Source organism: Triticum dicoccoides, chromosome 2A (assembly GCF_002162155.2).
Source record: "Triticum dicoccoides isolate Atlit2015 ecotype Zavitan chromosome 2A, WEW_v2.0, whole genome shotgun sequence".
Taxonomy (NCBI): Eukaryota; Viridiplantae; Streptophyta; class Magnoliopsida; order Poales; family Poaceae; genus Triticum; species Triticum dicoccoides.
In genome coordinates this window covers 203731673-203737672 of record NC_041382.1, presented here as the reverse complement: position 1 = coordinate 203737672, position 6000 = coordinate 203731673, and the positions used below count along the sequence as shown (strand labels likewise).

Below are 6000 nucleotides of genomic sequence, written 5' to 3'. Positions count from 1 at the left end.
AGATGTCCGGGACGGACACGACTTCTTCTAACGCTAGAAGACCACAGGAAGAAACCCGGGACCAGAGCATGTCGTGAAAGACGCACACGGGGCGGGCGTGCTTCGACCGTGTCTCCGGGGCACAGTTGAATGTAGATATCATGAACGCGAGGATAAGGATACCAGGCCGAGAAACCCGGGCAAGTACTCCCCTAATGTGCCGATCGCTAGCGCATCCAGGGCCCCGGCGCCCAGCTCTGCTGGAGAGGCCGTCACTGATCTGAAAAGTGCGTCTGCGGTTCGGATAGACTGATTCTGCGAACGCCTAGCCCCAGGAATCAATAAAAAAACAAGTGCTAAGTTTCATTTCAGATCAGTGAATAAACCAAAAAAGAGACCTTTCTCGCTCGACGCCACACTATGCTCCGCTTCAACAAATGAGAGTTTTCGGTGGAACCGGTGAACCACGCGGTGGAACCGGTGAACCACGCGAGCTGGTTAGATGCGTGGGGCAGAGGGCTCGTAGTACCTGATAGCGCAGCTATGCAGTGGAAGGGAAGGAGCCTAAATTGACCCCCTTCTTTCTTTTTTATTCAAAGACACAAAAGCAAGCACAAAAGAGATTGGACTCTCGGATGAGACTAAGCAGCTACCGTTCCGACGCGCCCCTGACCCTATCTTGATTCAAACCGAAAACCCTCTCTAAGGTGGAGCCTAGTTGAAGCTGTCATTCAAAGAATAAATGGGAATCCAAATCCACTTTTAGGGATATAGATGAAGTCTCGCTCAGTAAAGAGAGTTGTAGATTCGTAGAAGAGGATCAGAGTACGCGCGCTACAAAAGGCAGCTAGCCAATGAAAGTAAGTGGAAAGAATATAGTACTTTTGTACTGACCCCTCCGGGGCCCCCGGTTGTTTTGGCGCGCCCTACCCCAACGTTAGACTATTGCCTTTTTAGCCTACGCTTGCTGCTTGCAGCATGGATTCGATAGATCTATCGAATCCATGCTTCCCCCGCCCCGAAGCGAGACTCTATCCAGATCTCAAAGAATAACGAGCTAGGCGGCCGGCGGGCAAAGAAAGGGGGCGGGGCGTTTACTTGAAAATGACAACCGCCTGTTCCAGCAGCGGGGGCCTTGCACGAAAGCAAACCTACGATTAAGTAGCAGTTGCTTTCGCTGATGGGCCCAGTGAGGGGGGGCATTGTCCCTCAGTTCTTACCAACCTCAGGTGTGTACATCTAACTTATTATCTTCTTTTTTCATGCAAGCCTGACCTCAGCTGTCCATTTCTTATTCATTCAGGGCGCCCCTAGTGGACTTGGCGGTGCTCCTTTCTCAAACTAGAACAACTCTGAACGTTAGGGAAAATAAGGGAAGACCACCTGAGCGAACCGACCGAAGGGACTTTACTTATCCGAACCGAACGTTAGCGGCTTAAGCTAAGCCTATCACGAGCTGCGTTGCTGCTTGATCGGCGGGGAGGAAGATCTCAAAGTATGGGGCAAAGGATCAAGCGCTTTGACTTTGCTTTGTCCCCCGGGATCCACCACAGGTTGGGTTTGAGAGCCGTGTGATGGGTGACTATCTAGCACGGTTCAGAGAGCACGTGTATGTAGTCTGCGCTGGTGAATGGAAGCCCCCGCCGCAAAAAAGAAGCGGCTCTTCCCACGGCTCTGTCACCATTGACTCTATTTATTATTATGGTAAATCATTGTATCAAGATGTCAATCTTAGATCTTATTTTAGTTCGATACGTCCACCTACGAAACTCGCCCTTGGCTTTCGTCTCGGTAGGTGTATTATTCTACATTTTCCCAAAAGGACATTCATTCATTTCTTTCTTCCCGGGCGATCACCACGACTAAAACGAAAACAAGACAAGAAATCAAGACCCGTACTACAGGAAAAGGGCTGGTGGCCGACATTTGGGAAAGTCGGGCCGATCGGGTGTCTTCATTCAAGCGAGGGTACAGAGGAAGAACGAAACAAAGTGAGAGGCCGGGGGCAGAGAAAAGAGTCGAGTCGATTGACCGGGAGAAGCAAAACGAAATCCGGATTTGGCCGAAAAAGATGCAACGTTATGGATACCATGACCGATCACCATCGAGAAAGAAGAATTTTGATAAATCACTTCGGGTGAGCGGGGCCTTCAAGCGGCCTCAATACGCCGGGGTTGTAAATGACATACCTTTCCTTATGGGAAATGCCGCCTCCTTACTAAAAAGGAATAGAATCAAGTTATTTTTACCAAAGAAGTCCCGCTCTGACGGCCCGACGAGTCATCTACTAAAAGGGACCCTCCCCGCTGTGCGCCCCTCCTTGAATTATTCGGTCATGCAATACTTTTTAATACTAAGAATAAAATGCATTTCGACCCCGTCCTAGTTCTCAATCATTTCGTGGCACCGGGTGTGGCTGAACCATCTACGATGGGGGGAGCGAAGGGAGGAAGCTTAGATAAGAGAATACGCTCTCGCATTGCTTTTTTTTTAGAAAGCTCTACCAGCGAGAAAAAGTGTTTGGCCCGAGCCAAAAAGAGGTTGATCCACTTCATTCGCCAAGCGAATGATCTTCGCTTCGCGGGAACAACAAAAACCACCATATCGCTCTTTCCTTTCTTCGGTGCTACCTTCTTTTTTCCAAGGGATGGGGTTGGGGTGTATAATAACCCTTTTTTTGAGTATGCCCGGAAACAACTCCTAGCTCAATTTAGGATCAAATGTAGGAACCTCATGGGTAAGGATAAGGTAATGGAATTGATAGAGAAATTCATAGACCTAGGTAGGATAGGAAAATTGATAAAGGGAATAGAGATGATGATAGAGATCATACTGAGAAAGAGGATAATTCCGTACGGGTACAACTCTTATTTGAACGAAGTGCAAAAAATGCGATCTTTTTTGTCTAATAGAACAAACACTAATACCTTAATTGAGTCGGTAAAGATCAAATCTGTTTATCAAAGTGCTTCTCTGATTGCTCAAGACATCTCTTTTCAACTGAGGAACAATCCAATCTCATTTCGTTCCATTTTTAGTAAAATAGTGAAGGATATTCCATTAATAATGCCAAAAGGGGTGGAGGGGATACGTATTTGTTGTTCTGGTCGATTAGGGGGTGCGGAAATAGCTAGAACTGAATGCGGAAAGTATGGAAAAACATCTTGTAATGTATTTAACCAGAAAATGCGGAAGTATCTACTCGTAACGGAATTTCAGGTGTCAAAGTGCGGATCTCATATAGTCAAAATAAGAAGGGACGTGCTATATCCGAAACGTACGAAATATAGTAAATATTTTAAATGCAGATGTAGTAGGGGTCGCGAACCGGATGGTACACAACTTGGTTTTGGAAGATATGGCACCAAAAGTTGTAGAGCTGGTCGTCTTTCATATCGAGCCATTGAAGCAGCGCGTCGGGCTACAATCGGACAATTCCATCGTGCTATGAGCGGACAATTCCGAAGAAATTGTAAGATATGGGTAAGAGTTCTCGCAGATCTTCCTATTACGGGGAAACCCGTAGAAGTTCGAATGGGAAGAGGAAAAGGAAATCCGACGGGTTGGATTGCTCGTGTGTCCACGGGACAAATCCCATTTGAAATGGATGGTGTGAGTTTGTCAAATGCTCGACAAGCCGCTAGATTAGCGGCGCATAAACCATGTTCGTCAACCAAGTTTGTTCAGTGGTCGTAACGTAATTGGTTAGTGGGGAAAAACCGGGCCGGGACTCAAAAGAATTTGGCGAAGTGTTTGTTCCTGAACGAGGGAAGTGGAAAGACAAAGAGGGATAGGGAGCTCGCCTCCTTCTTTTTTGTAATCGCCGAAATTGTACGACGACCCTTCTTGTTCCAGGCATACGACCCTGAGACGTGACGGTGTCACTTTTCCGGCCCGGTAAAGTGACAGTGATATAAATAAGAATAAGAAAGAGAAGCGTGATGTTGTCGTGTTGTCAGCAATCAAATTATCGTAAATAGATAGTACGGTTGCGTTGTTTCAATTTCTGTTCGTACTCTGATTGCTGTGGCTGCAGCTCGATCTTGGCAAATCTCTCAAATGGATGTCAAAAATGCTTTCCTTCATGGTGATCTACATGAGTTTTTTCTATATGCAGCCACCTCTGGGTATTGAAGTTCCTGATGGTCATGTTTGTCGCCTTCGAAAGGCCCTCTATGGGAAAAAAGCAACCACCTCGTGCTTGGTTTGAGCGGTTCAGCTCTGTGGTTCAAGCTGCTGGTTTCTCTTCTAGTGAGCATGACCCTGCACTTTTCACTCATACATCTGACCGCGGTCGTACCTTGCTTCTTCTCTATGTTGATGATATGTTGATCACTGGAGATGATCAGAAGTACATTGCTTTTGTTAATAAAAAGTTGAGTGAGCAATTCAAGATGTCTGATTGATTTTCTCTCCGTTATTTTCTGGGAATTGAGGTTGATAAAACTAATGATGGTTACTATCTCTCTCAGCATCGCTATACTCAGGATTTGATCTCACGCTCAGGTCTTACTGATACACACACTGCCGCTACACCCATGGAGCTCCATCTCCAATTGCGCCCTAGTGATGGTACTCCTCTTGAGGGATACCACTCGCTATCGTCATCTTGTAGGCAGCCTTGTGTACCTCACTGTGACCCGGCCTGACATTGCTCATGCAGTCCACATTGTCAGTCAGTTTGTCAGTGGTTACTTGAGGGAGATGCAAATACTTCATTCTTCCATAGTGCTGCCAATGGAAGACACATAAAATGTAATATTGCTTCTTTGGAACATGAAGGAAATGTTATACAAGATGAGAAAGAGTTGCAAGAACACATTTCTAGTTACTATAAGAGACTATTTGGTTCAGAGGACAGGGGGGACATATCTCTTGGTGGAAGCCCCTTGGTCAACAGAGCACATGCTATCAGAACTAGACAATGAAGAGTTGACTAAGCCTTTCACTATGGAGGTTTTAGAGTTAGTAGTTAAAGAGATGAAAACCAATACAGCTCCTGGCCCAGATGGCTTACCAGTAATCTTTTAGAAACATTTTTGGGAGATGGTTAAAGAGATGGTCAAAAGAATGCTTGATAGCCCGCATGCTGAGGAGTTGCAACTTAGAAGACTTAATTATGGGGTGGTTACTCTGATTCCTAAAACGAAAGATGCTGCAACTATCAAGCAATATCGGCCAATATGTTTATATTATGTTTGTTATAAAATTGTGACTAAAGTACTGACAAATAGGCTTGAGAGAGTTGCAGATAAGGTGGTGAGTAAGAGTCAGACGACATTTATGAAAAACGGAAATATTTTAGATGGGGTGGTCACTATCCATGAGGTGTTTCATGAGCTGAGGAGGACTAAACAAGAGGGGGTCATACTAAAGCTAGACTTTGAAAAAGCATATGACAGGGTGAATTGGGATTTTCTACAAGAGGTTTTGCTTAAAAAGGGTTTTCTTTAGTGAGAAGTGGAGAGGTTGGATTAAACAAGTGGTAGAAGGAGGTGCAGTGAGTATCAATATTAATGGAGAGGTTGGCCCATATTTTAAGAGCTACAAAGGATTTTTGCAGGGTGATCTCACCTCTTCTTTTGAATTTGGTGGTGGTCACAGAAAAGGGGGTCACTCAAGTGTACGGCATTCTTTGTCCGTCCAGATCGCGGTACATGTTCGGACTGCTCTGGATTGTAGAGGAACGAATTTCAGGCTACTTTAGATGGGGTGGGCTGCACCCATTCTCGGTACGTACAAGGTGGGCACCCATTCTCGGTTAAGATGGGAAATCCTATAGGGGTAGAAATGCTACATGAAAAAAATCCGCTCTTGCTGTATTAGGAATTGAAAGTAAGTCAACTCCTTCCTCTTAGAGCAACTTGTCGCAGCTGTGACTACTCTTTCTATTTGAATTGAATGTCAGCGAATCACTTGTTTCACTAATGTGACTAGTCTTGACTGCAGGTTTTTTCTTTCTATAGAGAAGTGACTGCGCTAGAGATGCTTATTAAAGGTTTGCTTGGTGGCTTCCTTGCT

General features: G+C 45.3%; 1 protein-coding gene and 1 pseudogene across 1 annotated transcript in view; one reads left to right on the top strand and one right to left on the bottom strand.

The window, feature by feature from the left end:
* Positions 1 to 6000, bottom strand: part of LOC119354209 — a 53455-nt gene that overhangs the window by 25272 nt on the left and 22183 nt on the right. The window lies entirely within an intron of this gene.
* LOC119354208 lies at positions 557 to 4307 on the top strand (annotated as a pseudogene).